Genomic DNA, 22,232 nt, shown 5'->3' with positions numbered 1-22,232 from the left:
CACCCGGAATAATGCTTTGACTAGCACTGTATATTTAACCTGCCAGAGAAGATTGACTCCATTGAACTTCACGTCGCTAGCAGCATGACCCAAGCTGACGAGACTATCAACATTAATGTCTTACTTTAGGCTGGGCTCGGGTTTAGCGCTTCTCCATGAATGTAAGGATAATTTAGGCTTGGCTGTGTAGGCAGGAGAGCCCTTGAGACGTATCAGAGATACGTCGTTACAGGATCATCTCTTATCAAGAAGGAAGGAAGGAGGGGGAGAATAAATGTCATGCCCTACCTGGGCATATAGTATGATGTCAAGTTGTAATAGACGAATAATTTCTACCGTTTATTGTACAAGAGTATGTGGGTACAAGAGCTGCAGAGGCACCTTGCAATATCGCTCCAAGATTTGAACTGGCCTGAACTCAGCTCGCCTTTGAGTACTGATGCCCAATATCTACGACTCACCCAACTATAAGGGAGAATATTGAGTGTACTCTGGATGGTTACTACTAAGAGGCACATGCCAACATAACTCATACTGTTGATAAATGGTTCAGAGAACCGACATGTGCAACACTTTAGTATCTTTATTGAGGAAACGTTTCGCCACACAGTAGCTTCATCAGTCCATACAAAGGGGAATGGTGAAGAACAGAAGGAATTTGAGGTAATCAGTCCCTCAGCCTTGAGTCAATGTAATTAGCCTATCAATCTTGAAAAGAATAGCATATGTGCGAAGAAGTGACTTATATACTGTAGACAGGTGAGGTGCAGCAGTCGTAGATGGTACCACACTTAACAGATCCAAATGTGGAAGTAGGTCATGCCTAAAGGATAGGCAAGTGAAGAATTCCCTGTATTAATATCCCAAGATGTTGCTCTGTCTAACAGGAATGTAGATAAATGGACCGATTACATCGACTCAAGGCTGAAGGACTGATTACCTCAAACTCCTCCTGTTCTTCACCATTCTCCTTTGTATGGGCTGATGAAGTCACTGCTTGGCGAAACATTTCCTCAGTAAAGATACCCAAGAGTTGCACATGTGTCTAATTTATCAACATAACTCATACTGACTCACATTGCTGATATAAAGACTGGAACGCCCCACCACTAAAAACACCCCATTCCTTTTTCCCCGTCTATTCCAATGACACCCATTCACTTATGAAAATTTTCCCTATTTCTTTCCTTCACTCTTTCATTCCTCTATATACACACTGACCGCTCCTTGCTACCACTCCCATAAATCATCCTTACTCACATCCAGCTAAAAGAAAACTTGGATCATCGTCTGGAACAGGAAAAACAACAGTGAAATATATCTCAAAGTCATGTTCACAAGAATCACCAGGATATACAAAGTTCAGCGAGCTAAATAAGACAATAGAACATCCAGATCCTATCGTGATCACAGAAACCGAGCGAACACGAATGATAACATCCTTTTTTCTGAAATGGCCTTCACATTATAAGATAAAAAAAAAAACAGACGAGCAACGGGTATGACTCTATTGATAAAGTAACATTGATAAGGTAACATTCGAGTTTCAAGGAAATGTAAAATTCTAGTATTGTCAATAGTTCCTAGACAAAAAAAAAATCTGAAAAGATAATCACTATGGAACCTAAAGTAATTGTGACAGTTATTTACAACCCAATAATGAACAATCGAAATTTCAGAAGTAAATGATATCAGCCGTCACAACCACCAATAATAAAGAGTAAGGAAGCTAAAAAAAACTGAACTAGAAATATAGGAAAGAAAAGTTCTCGGATTCTGAAATGAGAAACTTCTTGTGAAAACCTATCAAAGAACCTGTGAGGATGTGAAGGTGCTGGTGAACCGACAAATCAGACGTAGGACAAGTAATCTGTGAGAGTCGTTAAATCAGCGAGTGACAGGTGGCAGGGAGAAAGAGGGGACCTGGCCATCACAAACATAGAAGGGCTATGTAGATATATTTGTGCTTTTCTTGTTTTGTTGTTAATTGGGGAATGTTATACTCACAATAAAACCTAAATTAGTTGTGAAAGATAAAGAGTACAATTTAGAGCAGAGAACAGAGTCAGATTTTTTTTTTTTTAGCCTTAGCCACCGAAGTGGCTAGTTTATTGTGCATTCCATGTCCATCCTGTGGACGGTAGCGCAAGAACATATGGATACACAAAAGGACCAGGAACTAGGCCCCAAAAGGGTTAACAGGTGTACTTTTGGATTTATGTCTACTGTTCACTTATCTGTTACAAGGAAATTAAGGAAATTTGCTTAGTATATCTGGTACCTTATTTTCATTAATAAGATATCTTGACATGTCGCATAGGTTATTATACTGTCTGTCTCTGTGTTCCTCAATAAGTGGACAATTAAGCACATAGTGTTCAAGAGTGTGACCATATGCCTGATCACATAATTTTCATTTAGTTTGATCATCATCTGTGTGTCTCCCAAACTGCCAGAAGTACTTGTAACCAAGCCTAAGCCTGGCCACTACAACATCAGTCAGTACTTGTAACCAAGTCTAAGCCTGGCCACTACAACATCAGTCAGTACTTGTAACCAAGCCTAAGCCTGGCCACAACAACATCAGTCAGTACTTGTAACCAAGCCTAAGCCTGGCCACTACAACATCAGTCAGTACTTGTAACCAAGCCTAAGCCTGGCCACTACAACATCAGTCAGTACTTGTAACCAAGCCTAAGCCTGGCCAGTACAACATCAGTCAGTACTTGTAACCAAGCCTAAGCCTGGCCACTACAACATCAGTCAGTACTTGTAACCAAGCCTAAGCCTGGCCGCTACAACATCAGTCAGTACTTGTAACCAAGCCTAAGCCTGGCCACTACAACATCAGTCAGTACTTGTAACCAAGCCTAAGCCTGGCCGCTACAACATCAGTCAGTACTTGTAACCAAGCCTAAGCCTGGCCACTACAACATCAGTCAGTACTTGTAACCAAGCCTAAGCCTGGCCGCTACAACATCAGTCAGTACTTGTAACCAAGCCTAAGCCTGGCCGCTACAACATCAGTCAGTACTTGTAACCAAGCCTAAGCCTGGCCACTACAACATCAGTCAGTACTTGTAACCAAGCCTAAGCCTAGCCACTACAACATCAGTCAGTACTTGTAACCAAGCCTAAGCCTAGCCACTACAACATCAGTCAGTACTTGTAACCAAGCCTAAGCCTGGCCACTATAACATCAGTCAGTACTTGTAACCAAGCCTAAGCCTGGCCACTACAACATCAGTCAGTACTTGTAACCAAGCCTAAGCCTAGCCACTACAACATCAGTCAGTACTTGTAACCAAGCCTAAGCCTGGCCACTACAACATCAGTCAGTACTTGTAACCAAGCCTAAGCCTGGCCACTACAACATCAGTCAGTACTTGTAACCAAGCCTAAGCCTAGCCACTACAACATCAGTCAGTACTTGTAACCAAGCCTAAGCCTGGCCACTATAACATCAGTCAGTACTTGTAACCAAGCCTAAGCCTGGCCACTACAACATCAGTCAGTACTTGTAACCAAGCCTAAGCCTGGCCACTACAACATCAGTCAGTATTTGTAACCAAGCCTAAGCCTGGCCACTACAACATCAGTCAGTACTTGTAACCAAGCCTAAGCCTGGCCACTACAACATCAGTCAGTACTTGTAACCAAGCCTAAGCCTGACCACTACAACATCAGTCAGTACTTGTAACCAAGCCTAAGCCTGACCACTACAACATCAGTCAGTACTTGTAACCAAGCCTAAGTCTGGCCACTACAACATCAGTCAGTACTTGTAACCAAGCCTAAGCCTAGCCACTGCAACATCAGTCAGTACTTGTAACCAAGCCTAAGCCTGGCCACTACAACATCAGTCAGTACTTGTAACCAAGCCTTAGCCTGGCCACTACAACATCAGTCAGTACTTGTAACCAAGCCTAAGCCTGGCCACTACAACATCAGTCAGTACTTGTAACCAAGCCTAAGTCTGGCCACTACAACATCAGTCAGTACTTGTAACCAAGCCTAAGCCTGGCCACTACAACATCAGTCAGTACTTGTAACCAAGCCTAAGCCTGGCCACTACAACATCAGTCAGTACTTGTAACCAAGCCTAAGCCTAGCCACTACAACATCAGTCAGTACTTGTAACCAAGCCTAAGCCTGGCCACTATAACATCAGTCAGTACTTGTAACCAAGCCTAAGCCTGGCCACTACAACATCAGTCAGTACTTGTAACCAAGCCTAAGCCTGGCCACTACAACATCAGTCAGTATTTGTAACCAAGCCTAAGCCTGGCCACTACAACATCAGTCAGTACTTGTAACCAAGCCTAAGCCTGGCCACTACAACATCAGTCAGTACTTGTAACCAAGCCTAAGCCTGACCACTACAACATCAGTCAGTACTTGTAACCAAGCCTAAGCCTGACCACTACAACATCAGTCAGTACTTGTAACCAAGCCTAAGTCTGGCCACTACAACATCAGTCAGTACTTGTAACCAAGCCTAAGCCTAGCCACTGCAACATCAGTCAGTACTTGTAACCAAGCCTAAGCCTGGCCACTACAACATCAGTCAGTACTTGTAACCAAGCCTTAGCCTGGCCACTACAACATCAGTCAGTACTTGTAACCAAGCCTAAGCCTGGCCACTACAACATCAGTCAGTACTTGTAACCAAGCCTAAGTCTGGCCACTACAACATCAGTCAGTACTTGTAACCAAGCCTAAGCCTGGCCACTACAACATCAGTCAGTACTTGTAACCAAGCCTACGCCTGGCCACTACAACATCAGTCAGTACTTGTAACCAAGCCTAAGCCTGGCCACTACAACATCAGTCAGTACTTGTAACCAAGCCTAAGCCTGGCCACTACAACATCAGTCAGTACTTGTAACCAAGCCTAAGCCTGGCCACTACAACATCAGTCAGTACTTGTAACCAAGCCTAAGCCTGGCCACTACAACATCAGTCAGTACTTGTAACCAAGCCTAAGCCTGGCCACTACAACATCAGTCAGTACTTGTAACTAAGCCTAAGCCTGGCCACTACAACATCAGTCAGTACTTGTAACCAAGCCTAAGCCTGGCCACTACAACATCAGTCAGTACTTGTAACCAAGCCTAAGCCTGGCCACTACAACATCAGTCAGTACTTGTAACCAAGCCTAAGCCTGGCCACTACAACATCAGTCAGTACTTGTAACCAAGCCTAAGCCTGGCCACTACAACATCAGTCAGTACTTGTAACCAAGCCTAAGCCTGGCCACTACAACATCAGTCAGTACTTGTAACCAAGCCTAAGCCTGGCCACTACAACATCAGTCAGTACTTGTAACCAAGCCTAAGACTGGCCACTACAACATCAGTCAGTACTTGTAACCAAGCCTAAGCCTGACCACTACAACATCAGTCAGTACTTGTAACCAAGCCTAAGCCTGGCCACAACAACATCAGTCAGTGTTCACATTGCAAGTTGCTCCATAAACATACTTATCTACGTTCATGTTATCATAGTGGGTTATAGATCTACTCGGCCCTATAACTGCATTTCTATAACAATTATTTTCATTATTTACTTCTCTGCTAGACACAGTTATACCAAAGTTATATTCTACATTCTCCTTCTGGATACTCTTCTTGGCTAACATATCAACTTTATCATGAAGGAGTAATCCAATGTGTGGCGGGATCCATAGCAATTGTACATTAATTCCTTTGTCCCGGATTTTTTGAGTATCTATACCTGGCTTCTCCAATGAGCATGTTGTTGGAGTCATTATATGAGTCAAGAGCCTTCAATGATGACATAGAATCAGTAATGATGATAGAGTCAAGCTCAGTGTCATAAGTTAGCTTCAGCGCCATTAGGATTGCAAACAATTGTAAACATTAGGATTGCGGTGTAGACGCCCAGTTGTTAATTCTTATGCCTAGTTCAACAAATTTATTAGAGAATTAGTAAATGAAGAATAAGAGAAATAATAAATCAATAAAAATCACAGCAACCATAGTGAAAACTGAATCAGAACTATTTAACAGCCCCATCAGTAGGAAAGTAACATGATAGGTAACGAGGCTAAAACAAGTAAGGTTGATCGGCTCACAAAAAAATATCAAACATATAAACGTATTCAAGTTCTCATAAGCCTGAACTAACTTTCTCAGAATTTATAAAACAACACACAAGAACACTATAATATACACAGAGTGAACAAGAGGGAAACAAAGGAAGAGCGAATAAAATATTCCATGGTGGGTGTCAATTCTGATGGAAAAATGTTGATAATCTTCAGCACAAGTGAGGCCAGAGGAGGGCAGAGAGGAGGGTACAGCTGGAACCCTTTGTTCTGCAGAGTGACCTTTGACCTTTCCAAGGTATCGCATCACACGACTTAGAAATGACAGGAGCCTCTGAGTTACCACAGTACACAAGCGTGGTGTCACAGTTGTGAAGGTCGTAGCAACACTGCGGGTTTGCTGCTTGTTTTCGAAAATAATAATAATAATAATAATAATAATAATAATAATAATAATAATAATACAATCTCTTATATAGACACTACAACATTGTAAACAAACCAGAAATCTACAGATAAAGAGGTAAGAGATCTCTGTTCCTTATCATGAGGAACCAAAGAAAGCCGAAGTTAATGGTCTCCGCAGGAGCTACAAATTAACATAGCTCTCTTACAATTAGCTTCTGTAATAGATAGCGGCGCTGAAGGTTAGCAGCAGTGCTAGGTAAGTTCTTAGTAAGTTTTGTAAATAAAATTAATTTGCATCTTAATTTTACCTAGATTTAATTATATGTGCCAAGAATCTTGATAGGGAGTGCAGTAAACTTCTATGGGACGAAATTCGTAAGGCATCTACATACGAAAATGTTGTGCTAATGGGAGATTTCAACTATAGACAGATTGACTGGAGCAATTTGACAGGAAATTTAGAGTCGGGTGACTTTCTTGATACGATCCAGGATTGTTTTTTAAAACAGTTTGTGACAGAGCCAACTAGGGGAAATAACCTCCTTGACTTGGTTCTTGCCAGTAGGGAAACACTAATTAATAATCTTGAGGTTAATGATGAGCTTGGGGAGAGTGATCACAAATCACTCAGTTTTAACATATCATGGAATTCCCCTAATAATGGCAATCAAGTCTCCGTCCCTGACTTTCGCTTGGCTGATTTCATAGGACTGAAAAATTACTTAGGTGGGCTGAACTGGAATGACCTGACTAGGGGTCAGGTAGGTGGTGATGGTTGCCGATATGATGCTTTCCAGGGCATAGTTCTAGCTGCTCAGTCAAATTATGTTCCAAATAGGGAAATCAGATCAAACAAAAATGATCCTAAATGGATGAACAATAGATTAAAATATCTGATTGGTCAAAAGAGAGGCATATATAGGCAAATCAAAAGAGGAGAGGGGCAATTAAGAAATCGATATATTCAGTTAAAGAGAGAAATAAAAAAGGGAATTAGAAAAGCAAAAAGAGATTATGAGGTTAAAGTTGCAAGAGAATCGAAGACTAACCCAAAAGGATTCTTTCAGGTATACAGAAGTAAGATCAGGGACAAGATAGGCCCACTCAAAAGTTCCTCGGGTCAGCTCACTGACAGTGATAAGGAAATGTGTAGAATTTTTAACACATACTTCCTCTCAGTTTTTACACAGGAGGATACCAGTGATATTCCAGTAATGATAAATTATGTAGAACAGGACGATAATAAACTGTGCACTATTAGGGTCACAAGTGACATGGTCCTTAGGCAAATAGATAAATTAAAACCTAACAAATCCCCAGGCCCTGATGAACTGTATGCAAGGGTTCTAAAGGAATGTAAAGAGGAGCTTAGCACACCTTTGGCTAATCTTTTCAACATATCACTACAAACTGGCATGGTGCCAGATAAGTGGAAAATGGCAAATGTGATACCTATTTTCAAAACAGGTGACAGGTCCTTAGCTTCGAACTATAGACCAATAAGCCTAACCTCCATAGTGGGAAAATTTATGGAATCAATAATTGCCGAGGCAGTTCGTAGCCACCTTGAAAAGCATAAATTAATCAACGAATCTCAGCATGGTTTTACAAAGGGACGTTCCTGCCTTACGAATTTATTAACTTTTTTCACTAAGGTATTTGAGGAGGTAGATCATGGTAACGAATATGATATTGTGTATATGGACTTCAGTAAGGCTTTTGACAGGGTCCCACATCAGAGACTATTGAGGAAAATTAAAGCACATGGAATAGGAGGAGAAATTTTTTCCTGGATAGAGGCATGGTTGACAAATAGGCAGCAGAGAGTTTGCATAAATGGGGAGAAATCAGAGTGGGGAAGCGTCACGAGCGGTGTTCCACAGGGGTCAGTGTTGGGCCCCCTGCTGTTCACAATCTACATAAACGACATAGATGAGGGCATAAAGAGCGACATCGGCAAGTTTGCCGATGACACCAAAATAGGCCGTCGAATTCATTCTGACGAGGACATTCGAGCACTCCAGGAAGATTTGAATAGACTGATGCAGTGGTCGGAGAAGTGGCAGATGCAGTTTAATATAGACAAATGCAAAGTTCTAAATGTTGGACAGGACAATAACCATGCCACATATAAACTAAATAATGTAGATCTTAATATTACGGATTGCGAAAAAGATTTAGGAGTTCTGGTTAGCAGTAATCTGAAACCAAGACAACAGTGCATAAGTGTTCGCAATAAAGCTAATAGAATCCTTGGCTTCATATCAAGAAGCATAAATAATAGGAGTCCTCAGGTTGTTCTTCAACTCTATACATCCTTGGTTAGGCCTCATTTAGATTATGCTGCACAGTTTTGGTCACCGTATTACAGAATGGATATAAATTCTCTGGAAAATGTACAAAGGAGGATGACAAAGATGATCCCATGTATCAGAAACCTTCCCTATGAGGATAGACTAAGGGCCCTGAAACTGCACTCTCTAGAAAGACGTAGAATTAGGGGGGATATGATTGAGGTTTATAAGTGGAAGACAGGAATAAATAAAGGGGATGTAAATAGTGTGCTGATAATATCTAGCCTAGACAGGACTCGCAGCAATGGTTTTAAGTTGGAAAAATTCAGATTCAGGAGGGATATAGGAAAGTACTGGTTTGGTAATAGAGTTGTGGATGAGTGGAACAAACTCCCAAGTACCGTTATAGAGGCCAGAACGTTGTGTAGCTTTAAAAATAGGTTGGATAAATACATGAGTAGATGTGGGTGGGTGTGAGTTAGACCTGATAGCTTGTGCTAACGGGTCGGTTGCCGTGTTCCTCCCTTGAGTCAATGTGACCTGACCTGACTAGGTTGGGTGCATTGGCTTAAGCCGGTAGGGACTTGGACCTGCCTCGCATGGGCCAGTAGGCCTTCTGCAGTGTTCCTTCGTTCTTATGTTCTTATGTTCTTAACATAAAGTTTACAAATAAGAAATTATATATATATATATATATATATATATATATATATATATATATATATATATATATATATATATATATATATATATATATATATATATATATATATATATATATATATATATATATATATATATATATATATATATATATATATATATATATATATATATATATATATATATATTTATATATATATATATATTATTATATATATATATATATATATATATATATATATATATATATATATATATATATATATTATATATTACATACACACACACACACATATATATATATATATATATATATATATATATATATATATATATATATATATATATATATATATATATATTATATATTACATATATCAATAACAACACTGCACTAGCCAAGACTCGGACCCATGCTGCTTTGGCTTGCCTCATGGTGGGCGAAAACACATGACGCCCTAATCCACTGGACCATACGATCCTTAAGATTAGCACATCCAGCGGAACAGGATGTTGTACTCGCTACCCAAGGACACACGATGGTGTGGATGACTCTAGGCTAATTTCATTCATCAATGCATAGCGCAAAAAAGGCGGGTATATACAGAGAAATGTCTCAGTCGGCAGGCCTCGATCCCAATAAAAGGAGACGGGCGAGGTTCCCAAGTGATGTTCTTATCCACTCGGCCACAAATGCCACATAAGCTGGGCAGCCTGGTTCACAAGCCATGTTTCTTTCCCAGCCCGGGCACGTCAGTGAGTCTCAAGCATGGATTCAAGCTATATCAATCTCCTGTATGTTCTGACCTCCTGTGCGCCATGCAGACACACGTCAGTATTTACAGAGAAAGATCACAGTGGATAAGAGCGTTACTTGGGAAGCTCACCCGTCTCCCTGTAGTGGGATCGAGTCCTGCTGATTACGATCACTCTCTGTCTGTCTCTCTCTCTCTCTCTCTCTCTCTCTCTCTCTCTCTCTCTCTCTCTCTCTCTCTCTCTCTCTCTCTCTCTCTCTCTCTCTCTCTCTCTCTCTCTCTCTCTCTCTCTCTCTCTCTCTCTCTCTCTCTCTCTCTCTCTCTCTCATTCTTCATGTATATCGTGCCGAATAGGTAAAAATTGCGATTTTAGCTTAAATAGCAACAGTCTTCTTGCCGAATACGACAAGCGAAAATTTATGTATGCAATAATTTTTGCAAAAATCACTCTGAACCTAACGAAAAAAATATATTTCATTGAGTTTGTTTATTATTAAATCATTGTAAACGTATCTAAAAATGTATTTAGTTGGATTAGGCCAAATTAAATTGCGCTTGTTATAGTGAGGTTAGGTAAGTTTCCTAAGGTTTTTTGGTACAATATTAGTAATTTTTACATTAATAGAAATGACAAAAAATATATCTTTAAATGTATAAGAGAAAACTTAAGGAAAAACTTAATTTTAAATGAGTTCTTGTTATTTCACCAGTATCACCTATTCGGCACGACATATATATATATATATATATATATATATATATATATATATATATATATATATATATATATATATATATATATATATATATATATATATATATATATATATATATATATGTATATGTGCAATAAGATCACAGTAAACAGGTGATTTCAGAATATGCAAAACAACCACTCTGAAAGAATAGAGAAATTCCAAGCGCTTTCGTGAGTAGTCACGAAAGCGCTTGGAATTTCTCTATTCTTTCAGAGTGGTTGTTTTGCATATATATATATATATATATATATATATATATATATATATATATATATATATATATATATATATATATATATATATATATATATATATATATATATATATATATATATATATAAAGAGAGGGAGAGAAATTAGACATAAGATGTGTCTTCAGTAGAGTTGCGACTCACAAGACCTTGCAGCTACTATATGTATGATAATGACTAAGACACATGTGCAGCTATATGGCATCTTTACTAAGAGACGTTCAGTCCACTAGGGGTTTCATCAGTCTAATACTGGAGCCAGTGGAAGGAGTTTGGCGATGCAGCAGTAATAGATGTGGTCACATGTGGGCGGGGCCGACTAGTAGAGTTAGATCAGGTCCATAAGGTGAACAAAACCTTTATTAATCGAACTGTAGAGAAATACTTTAATTTCCTACAAGGAAACTAGTGGCCAGTCTAGTAGCGGAACCAGTGGAAGTTCTCTATTTACGAACCATGACTTCCATTACATCAGCGAGGTCTGTGGCTCAACTTTATCATGACTTTGAGGTAATTAGTGCTGTACTAGTGACCTTCCTTATGTTATAATGTCTGGTCCTTTCAGTATTATTATTTCTATAGCATTGGTCTTATTACAATACTTTCTCGACGGCTACACACAGACTTAATATTGCTGAATCCAGTGTTCAGATGGCGCTGATCAATCTTGTGGCCAGTTGGTTCCTTTCCTAGACGCACTTCGAGGATGATAAATTTAATTCCAGTGTTTGTAGGAACTGATATGCAGTATTACGAAAGCAACTTGTACACGTTAAACAAGATTTATTTATAATTAAGAGTTAAAACTCGTTATTTAGTATGATGACCATTAACTTCTACACTACTGACAATGAAGAATAACAGCGAATGAAGTCCATCAACGTGTCTGTGGATGATTGTTAAACTGTATGCCTCAGTTCGTGGAGTACTGCTGGTGTCGTACTCTACACTAAATCTTTCAAGGAACCCTGCAAGTTAAAATCTTTTGGAGTCAAATCAGGCAAACGTCGGGAGGTACTCGACACTTGTGTTTACACCTCTCTCATCCATCAGTCTTGGGAAACTGTCATCACGATAGAAATATGGCGGCACCTCGTCTTCTTGGTAGTGGATTTCCTCATCTCCAGACACCTGAAGAACGGCAGATATAAGCTATATTTCAAATATGCTGAGATATTCAGCAACAGTAGCTGTTCCTTCAGAGAAGTACGATACCACAGTATCCCTGGATGACACACCAGACCGGACTTTTAAAAGTATTGGTAAATTCAATGTCCTGTCTACAAAAGCATTCGGATTATCAGAAGACAGTACATGCAATTATGTCAGTTCCCTGTCTCGATGAATTTGAATGTTGCCTAATCAGACTAAAATGTTCCTTGTCAGCCTTCCGGTGTACACCTCTCTGCTAATTCCTGTTTCATTAGCACATCGCCTTACAGATTTTTTTTGTAGTGACTGCGTAAATTTCCGTAACCCGAATGCATAATTTTTCCCCAGTCGTTGACGAGCGAGGTTCTCCCAGATCGGGGCTTTTACACGGCTTTTACACGCCTTTTACACGCCTTTTACACGCCTTTTACACTGTTTCCATAGTACCCTTAGTACTAAATTTATCATAAAATCTTGAAATTGTTGTGTTGGACACTGGGTTGCAAATTTACGTTTCCACTGTCTTTGAACTTCACACGAACATTCTCAGATTTCCAGTACCACTTCGAGATTAATCTGCGCTGCTTAAATGTCACGCAAATCTCTTCGATGTTGTATTTCGCTCTCAATCACGGGTACTACTTTTTTTTTAATTGCAACTAACGTCATATGCTGAGTGTATGTCACTCTAGTTTAAGGCTAAAAAATTACTAATTACACTTGAAAAATGGGAGGATGTAGCCATAGGCTTTTTTTTTTTTTTTTTTTTTGAGTATTTAGGAATTGCTGCTCCAAGTTTCGAAAGACAAATTTAAAATTCACACTGCCTCTTTTGTCACCGTAAAATTTCATACTATTTTACTGATCAATTACCAAAACAACCGAGCAATGATGTTAGGTAAGGTTCGTCAGGAAACACGATAAGTGTTTTCCTGACGCGGGTCTTAGTCATATGATGACCCGCAGCTGCAGCTTTTGGTCATCTAACCGAGGCCTTCCGCTGGCTTGCCGGTCCACCATTTTCAAAATGTCTTAAGTATACTGAGCAACGAGAATCAGCGGAAACACATGAAATCAGCTCATTAGATGTATCATTCCACTGATATATCAGACAACCCTAAACATCACACAAAGATATGCAAATTTTTATCTTTCAAAATGTTTGACGGGGTTTGCAGAGTCTTTGCAAAGGTTTCGGTTCTGTTTACATAAACCAGACTTCCATAGATCTAGAAACAAATCGGGAATAAAACAAGTAACAATAGCATGGATGGAGAGAGAAATCTGAACGCAAATTACCAGTCCATGAATTAAAGCAAACATCAGTCCCTGGTGTTTGGTTGATCAGACCCTGATCCACCATGAGGCCTGATCACAGACCGAGCCACGGGGGCGTTGACCCCCGAAATCCTCTCCAGGTATCGATTAGATAAAACTAAATATACTGATTCAGCAGCCAGTCAGTGCTCCAAAATCTTAATAAAAAGAATAAATGATTTTGCTGGAGTTCCTCTGACCCGTTAGTGGAAAACAGAACCAACACCTTCATTTCAGAAGTGAACTCATCTAATGAGTCTAGAGCCGCAGTGGTAGCATATATGAATTTAATCCTGGAGGAAGAGAGAACCATATAGAATCATGACTTACAAAACCCTTAAAAATTTAAAGCAGCGATACAGTAGACAAGGACAGATAGAACGAGAGAGAGAGAGAGAGAGAGAGAGAGAGAGAGAGAGAGAGAGAGAGAGAGAGAGAGAGAGAGAGAGAGAGAGAGAGAGAGAGAGAGAGAGAGAGAGAGAGAGAGAGCACTGGACACCAATATGAACTATTGGTATATTAGAAGACGTTCTTATAATTTAAGATTAATGGAGATGGAGACCAAGGTAGCACAGATTCAGGGGTATGTATGACAGAGTTCAATTACATCACGCCAATCATGGGGAAATCAAAATGCGCGCACGCGTACACGGACAAACACGCACGCACGCAAGCACGCACGCTCGCACGCTCGCACGGATAGACACACACTAGATGAGGTGGCAAGAAGGGCCCACTCGAGAAGAGCGAAGTTACTGGTTATGGGCCATTTCAATCACAGGGAGATTGTTTGGGAAAACCTGGAGCCACATGGATGTCCCGAAACATGGAGAGCCAAGATGATAGATGTGGTACTGGCAAACCTTATGCACCAACATGTTAGGGACACAACCAGAGAGAGAGAGAGGAGGATAAACCAGCAAGACTGGACCTTGTGTTCACCCTGAGTAGCTCAGACACTGAGGACATCAAATATGAAAGGTCCCTTGGAGCTAGTGACCACATGGTCCTGAGTTCTGAATAGATCGTGGAGCTACAAGTGGAGAGGGTAACAGGAGTAGAAAGGGAAATGCCAAACTATAAAAGGAGGGACTACACAGGCACGAGGACCTTCCTGCGGGAGGTTCAGTGGGATCGAGAGTTGGTAGGAAAGTCAGTAAACGAAATGATGGACTACGTAACAACAAAATGCAAAGAGGCAAAGGAAAGGTTTGTTCCCAAGGACAACAGAAATAATGGGATGGACAGAACGAGCCCTTGGTTCACCTGAAGGTGTAGGGAGGCAAAAACTAAGTGCTCTAGAGAATGGAAAAAAGCACAGAAGGCAAAGGACACAGGAAAATAAAGAGATTAGTCGACATGCCAGAAACGAGTATGCACAGATAAGGAGGAAGGATCAGCGGCAGTACGAAAACGACATAGCTTCGAAAGTCAAGTCTGATCCGAAACTGCTTTACAGCCACATCAGGAGGAAGACAACAGCCAAGGACCAGGTAATCAGGCTGAGCAAAGAAGGTGGGGAGCTCACGAAAAATGACCAAGAAGTATGTGAGGAGCTCAACATGAGGTTTCAGGAAGCATTTACAGCAGAGGCTGAAGGGACACTGGGAAGACAAAACAGTGGGGTATGTCAACAAGGGATATACCAACAAGTGTTGGATGAATTAAACACAACTGAGGAGGAGGTGGAGAAGCTCCTAAGTGACCTTGATACCTCAAAGGCGGTGGGACCGGACAACATCTCTCTGTGGGTCCTTAGAGAGGGAGCCGAGACACTGTGTGTGCCACTAACCAAAATCTTCAACACTTCCCTTGAAACTGGGCAACTACCTGGAGTATGGAAGATGGAAAGGAGACATAAATGAAGCACTAAACTATAGACCAGTGTCACTGACGTGTATAGTATGCAAAGTCATGGAGAAGATTATCAGGAGGAGAGTAGTGGAGCACCTGGAGGAGCACAAGATTATAGACGACAACCAGCACAGATTCATGGAAGGCAAGTCCTGTGTCACAAACCTACTAGAGTTTTATGACAAGGTAACTGAACTAGGAAATGAGAGAGAGGGGTGGGTTGATTGCATTTTCTTGGACTGCGAGAAGGTCTTCGACACAGTTCCTAACAAGAGATTAATACAGAAGCTAAAGGATCAGGCACGTATAACAGGAAGGGCACTGCAATGAATCAGAGAATACCTAACAGGGAGACAACAGCGAGTCATGGTCCGGAATGAGGTATCACAGTGGGCACCTGTGACGAGCGGGGTCCCACAGGGGTCAGTCCTGGGACCAGTGCTATTCTTGGTACATGTGGCCGACATGACGGAAGGAATAGACTCAGATGATGAGGTTAATGAGGAGAATTAAAGCAGATGCAGACCAGACAGGTCTACAAAGAGACCTGGACACGCTGGAAGCGTGGTCCATCAACTGGCTCCTAGAATTTAACCCTGCCAAATGCAAAGTCATGAAGATCGGAGAAGGGCAAAGAAGACCGCAGACAGAGTATAGGCTAGGAGGCCAGAGGCTGCAAACCTCACTCAAGGAGAAAGAGCTAGGATTGAGTATAATACCGAATACGTCGCCATAAGCACACATTAACCAGATAACTGCTGCGGCATATGGGCGCTTGGCAAACCTGAAAATAGCGTTTCGATACCTCAGTAAGCAATCGTTAAGACTTTATACACTGTGTACGTCAGGTCCATACTGGAGTACGCAGCACCAGTTTGGAAGCCACACCTGGTCGAACATGTCAAGAAATTTGAGAAAGTGCAAAGGTTTGCAACAAGGTTAGTTCCAGAGCTTAGAGAAATGTCCTACGCAGAAAGGTTAAGGGAAATCGGACTGACGACACTGGAGGACAGGAGGGTCAGGGAAGACATGATAACGACATACAAAATACTGCATGGAATAGACAAGATGGACAGAGACAGGATGTTCCAGAGATGGGACACAGAAACAAGGGGTCACAATTGGAAGCTGAAGACTCAAATGAGTCAAAGGGATGTTAGGAAGTATTTCTTCATAGAGTAGTTAGGAAGTGGTATAGTCTGGCAAGCGATGTAGTGGAGGAAGGAACTATACATAGTTTTAAGACGAGGTATGATAAAGCTCATGGAGTAGGGGGAGAGAGGACCTAGTAGCAGTCGGTGAAGAGGCGGGGCCAGGAGCTGAGTCTCGACCCCTGCAACCACAATTAGGTGAGTACAATTAGGTGAGTACACACACATACACACACACTGTGAGAAGACCCGGGTCGTAGCGATGGTGGTATAGTGGTGAGCATAGCTGCCTTCCAAGCAGTTGACCCGGGTTCGATTCCCGGCCATCGCAGAATTACTTTACTAGGTGAGCACACACTAGGTCCACTCTCTCCCTGCTCCATGAGCTTTATCATACCTCGTCTTAAAGCTATGTATGGTGTGTATGTGTATTTGAGTCAGAGGTAACTAGACGTGTTGCCTGTTTATTCACTATTTAGATACCACTGTTATTGCTGTTGCTGGTAGTTTTGTTCATTCTACTGCTTTTGTTGTTGCTGGCTCTGTTGATACTGCTATTGTTAGTGTTTCTACTGTTGCTTCTTCTTTTGTTATTGTTGTTGTTGCTGGTTCTGTTGATACAGCTACTGTTGCTGTTTCTGCTGTTTCTTCTGCTTTTGTTATTGTTGCTAATTCTCCTTCTATTATTGTTTCTGTTCTTGCTTCTGCTCTTGTTGTTGTTGCAAGGTGCTGCTGCTGCTGCTGCTGTAGCTTCTGTTTTTGCATCTTCTCCCCTTGTTGCTGTTGCTGTAGCTTTTTTGTGTGTGTGTGTGTTCACGTTCTCTCCGAATTCTGAGATTTAATAGTCTAGATTTGAGTGCACCAAGTCTGCCTTTTCTGTTAAACACTTCTTTCTTTGTATATATTCCTTCCTCAGAATCAGTAGATCACATGAATACAGATCGATCGATCAATTTCTTTTTTCACTTTTGTTGTATAATCCCAATATTGAGCTTCACTCTATGAGTTGTGATATATCATACCTTGTAATGCATTACAATAAGTTCCATTACATTAGTTTCCATCCTGATCTTCTCCTTATGTATGTTATAATGTTCAATTGATGTGTACTTTGACACTGTATAGAATCAGCCCAACCCGTACGTCTGTCGTCTCTAGTTTGTATTAGCTGTATGTCGGGATGACATGCGTTAGCATCGCTGAGCTCTCAGTAGTACCAGTTATCTCAGTAGTACCAGTTACTGGTAACCAGTTACCAGTGTCATTAGTAATGACTCACTACCAACCGTTTGTGTGAATCACTTGTTATTCACTGACGTTACCGCTGGCCCTAGCATTTTTTGAATGCTGCTCACCCAGGCATCATTCGTGAGTCAGTTGAAGGATAGACAGGAGAGACGCAGGTCTGGCTTGACGCTTCCCATATAGTCCGTCGAATATACATACTTACCGTCTAAGTGAATGTTATTACCCAATCCACGTTTCGGAACCCATGGGACACTACTTCTTCTACTATTGTTTCTGTTTTTGCTTCTGCTCCTGTTGTCGTTGCAAGGTGTTGCTGCTGCTGCAGCTTCTGTTTTTGCATCTTCTCCCCTTGTTGATGTTGCTGTAACTGCTGTTCCGTTGATGCTCCCGATGTTGCTATTGCTGCTGCTACTCCTTTTATTGTTATAGTTTCTGCTGTCATTGCTGATATGGCTACTGTTGCAGTTGTTGCCGGTGTACTGTTAGTGTCGTTGCTGTTATATCATGCTACTGCTGCTGCGGGTGCTGCTCTGGCTACTGCTATTGTCTTGCTACTGCCTGTAGTTTCTGGCTTTGCTGCTGTTGTTAGGATTAGTTGCTGCTGTTGCTGTTATTGTTGGGGTTAGTGTTGCTACCGTTGCTGCTGCAATGTTGCAACATTATCGCTCGGTTATTAGGATTGACTGATCTTAGGGAGTCCTTGATCCTTCAGTATAAGGAGAGGCAAGAACTGGCAGGAGGAGCAGCAGGCGACTGGTCTTGAGAAACCTCCTGCAAAAGGTGAAGCCTCTTCTGTAACTAGCAATGAAGGACTTGGTGGAAACTAAAATGAACTATTGTGGAGTTACTGTTAGTAAGTGCTTAGTATCACTGCATTTTGAAATTCTATTTCCATAGTAATAACAAATCATTGTAATCACTCCCAGTACAATATTTTCCTCCCAGTAACCTAGTAATTTTACATTACTATTACTTTCATTATTAGGACAAAAAATGAATGTAATCTTTTATGTAATAATATATAATTTTCACAGTACAAATTCTCTGAAACTGATTAGTATGATTCAGTGGAGTTACAATAGGGAAAATGGTCTATTAGGAGAGGAAGTGGTAGGTTAACTCCTCCCAACACCGCCCCAACCTCCCCTTCCTGCTCCTGGTATGACACTGGTGACGTTGCTCTTGTTGATACTGTTGCAGGTGCTGTTGCTAACAATATTACCGACACTGCTGCTGCTTCTTCTCTTGCTACTGCTTTGGCTGTTATTAATGTTGGTGGTGTTGTTGCTGTTGTTGTTGCTGCTGCTGCTTCTGCTATGAGTGACTATGGCACAGACAATGTTCTTTGTCGCAGACAACGTTCTCTGTCGCAGACAACGTTCTCTGTCGCAGACAACGTTCTCTGTCGCAGACAACGTTCTCTGGCGAAGACAAGGTGCTCTGACACAGACAAGGTGCTCTAGCACAGACAAAGTGCTCTGACACAGACAAGTGCTCTGACACACACGAGGTGCTCTAACACAGACAAGGTGCTCTGACACAGACAAGGTGCTCTAACACAAATAGGGTTAAAAGGACACAAGTGCAACTAATGTGACATTTATTGTGGCAACGTTTCGCTCTCCAGGAGCTTTATCAAGCTTGATAAAGCTCCTGGAGAGCGAAACGTTGCCACAATAAATGTCACACTGGTTGCACTTGTGTCCTTTTACTTTACATATTGTCGGTAATTCTACCAACTTTATTACACAAATAGGGTTCTCTAACACAGACAAGGTGCTCTGGCACAGACAAGGTGCTCTGACATAGGGTGCTCTAACACAGACAAGGTTCTCTAACACAGACAAATGGCTCTAACACAGACAAGGTGTTCTGATACAGACAAGGTGCTCAGACGCAAACATGGTGCTCTAACACAGACAGGGTTAGGTTAGGTTAGGTTAGGTTAGGTTAAGTTAGGTTAGGTTAAGTTAGGTTAGGTTAGGTTAGGTTAGGTAAGGTTAAGTTAGGTTAGGTTAGGTTAGGTTAGGTTAGGTTAGGTTAAGTTAGGTTAGGCTAGGTTAGGTTAAGTTAGGTTAGGTTAGGTTAGGTTAGGTTAGGTTAGGTTAGGTTAAGTTAAGTTAAGTTAAGTTAAGTTAAGTTAAGTTAAGTTAAGTTAAGTTAAGTTAAGTTAAGTTAAGTTAAGTTAAGTTTAGTTAAGTTAAGTTAGGTTAGGTTAGGTTAGGTTAGGTTAGGTTAAGTTAGGTTAAGTTAGGTTAGGTTACCTGGAGGTTACCTGGTGGTTATTCCGGGGATCAACGCCCCCGCGGCCCGGTCCATGACCAGGCCTCCCGATGGATCAGGGCCTGATCAACTAGGCTGTTACTGCTGGCCGCACGCAGTCCGACGTACGAGCCACAGCCCGGCTGATCCGGCACTGACTTTAGGTATCTGTCCAGCTCTCTCTTGAAGGCAGCCAGGGGTTTATTGGCAATTCCCCTAATGCTTGGTGGGAGGCTGTTGAACAGTTTTGGGCCCCGGACACTTATGCTGTTTTCTCTTAGTGTACCAATGGCGCCCCTACTTTTTATTGGCGGCATTTTGCATCGCCTGCCCAGTCTTTTACTTTCGTAGGGAGTGATTTCTGTGTGCAGATTTGGGACCATTCCTTCCAAGATTTTCCAAGTGTAGATTATGATATATCTCTCCCTCCTGCGTTCCAACGAGTACAAGTCAAGTGCTTCCAAGCGTTCCCAGTAGTTAAGGTGCTTGACAGAACTTATACGTGCAGTAAAGGATCTCTGTACACTCTCTAGATCTGCGATTTCACCTGCTTTGTATGGAGATGTTAATGTACAGCAGTATTCCAGCCTAGAGAGAACAAGTGATTTGAAAAGGATCATCATGGGCTTGGCATCTCTCGTTTTGAAAGTTCTCATTATCCATCCTATCATTTTCTTTGCACGTGCGATCGTGGCACTGTTGTGATCCTTGAAAGTGAGATCCTCAGACATTACTACTCCCAGGTCCCTTACATTATTTTTCCGCTCTATTGTATGGCCGGAGTCAGTAGTATACTCTGTTCTAGTTATTATCTCCTCCAGTTTTCCATAACGGAGTAGTTGGAATTTGTCCTCATTGAACATCATATTGTTTACCGTTGCCCACTGGAAAACTTTGTTTATATCTTCTTGGAGGTTAACCGCGTCCTCAGCAGATGAGGTTAGGTTACGTTAGGTTAGGTTAGGTTAGGTTAGGTTAAGTTAGGTTAGGTTAGGTTAGGTTAGGTTAGGTTAGGTTAAGTTAGGTTAAGTTAGGTTAGGTTAGGTTAGGTTAGGTTAGGTTAGGTTAGGGTAAGTTAGGTTAGGTTAGGTTAGGTAAGGTTAGGTAAGGTAAGGTTAGGTTAGGTTAGGTTAGGTTAGGTTATGTTAGGCTAGGTTAAGTTAGGTAAGGTTAGGTTAGGTAAGGTTAGGTAAGGTAAGGTAAGGTAAGGTAAGGTTATGTTAGTTTAGGTTAGGTTAGGTTAGGTTAGGTTAGGTTAGGTTAGGTTAAGTTAGGTTAGGTTAGGTTAGGGTAAGTTAGGTTAGGTTAGGTTAGGTAAGGTTAGGTAAGGTAAGGTTAGGTTAGGTTAGGTTAGGTTAGGTTATGTTAGGCTAGGTTAAGTTAGGTAAGGTTAGGTTAGGTAAGGTTAGGTAAGGTAAGGTTAGGTTAGGTTAGGTTAGGTTAGGTTAGGTTAGGTTAGGTTAGGTTAGGTTAGGTTAGGTTTGTCATTAAACAGGACAAGCGTTTCATGACGCAGGTCTTTGCCATATGATGACCAGCCGTTGGAGTCTTTGGACTTCTGGCCGAAGCCTTCCACTGGCTTACCGGTCCACCACCCCTTTAAAAATTAATGTTATAATCATAACCATTTATTTAACAGGGTTAGATCCTTCTACAACTTAGCTTGTCAACACAACGGAGAGTTGAAGCCTGACATCCAGCGGTCCTTGAACCTTCTCTGCTACGTGCTTGATGGTATTATTGTGTGAGTTAGCGATCCTCAATTTCCATCGCCTCTATAATTTTGTGGTATCTTCCATCTCCCACCGTCTATACTTTCGTCAGGCATTATGCGCTCTGACGAAAATGTGAGGCGATTTTTTGTCGAACTGTTTGCTGGTGATTTCCTTTAGTGGGTTTGCAGCGCCTTCACTCATTGTATTGGCAAGCTCGCTTATCACAAACGTATTACCATGATGCATTGGGAGAAAATGTGAGAATGAAATATTGTGTGATTTATGCATTGGAGAGAGAGAGAGAGAGAGAGAGAGAGAGAGAGAGAGAGAGAGA

General features: G+C 41.3%; 1 protein-coding gene and 1 non-coding gene across 5 annotated transcripts in view; both read left to right on the top strand.

Annotated features, from left to right (window-relative positions):
- The window catches only part of CaMKI (Calcium/calmodulin-dependent protein kinase I), a 919,698-nt gene that overhangs the window by 283,432 nt on the left and 614,034 nt on the right, over positions 1-22,232 (top strand). The window lies entirely within an intron of this gene.
- TRNAG-UCC (transfer RNA glycine (anticodon UCC)) lies at positions 16,933-17,004 on the top strand. Its single transcript has one exon. It is a non-coding gene; the product is annotated as a tRNA-Gly (tRNA).

This window comes from Cherax quadricarinatus, chromosome 2, assembly GCF_038502225.1.
Source record: "Cherax quadricarinatus isolate ZL_2023a chromosome 2, ASM3850222v1, whole genome shotgun sequence".
Classification (NCBI taxonomy): domain Eukaryota; kingdom Metazoa; phylum Arthropoda; class Malacostraca; order Decapoda; family Parastacidae; genus Cherax; species Cherax quadricarinatus.
This window is presented reverse-complemented; position numbering and strand designations above follow the sequence as displayed.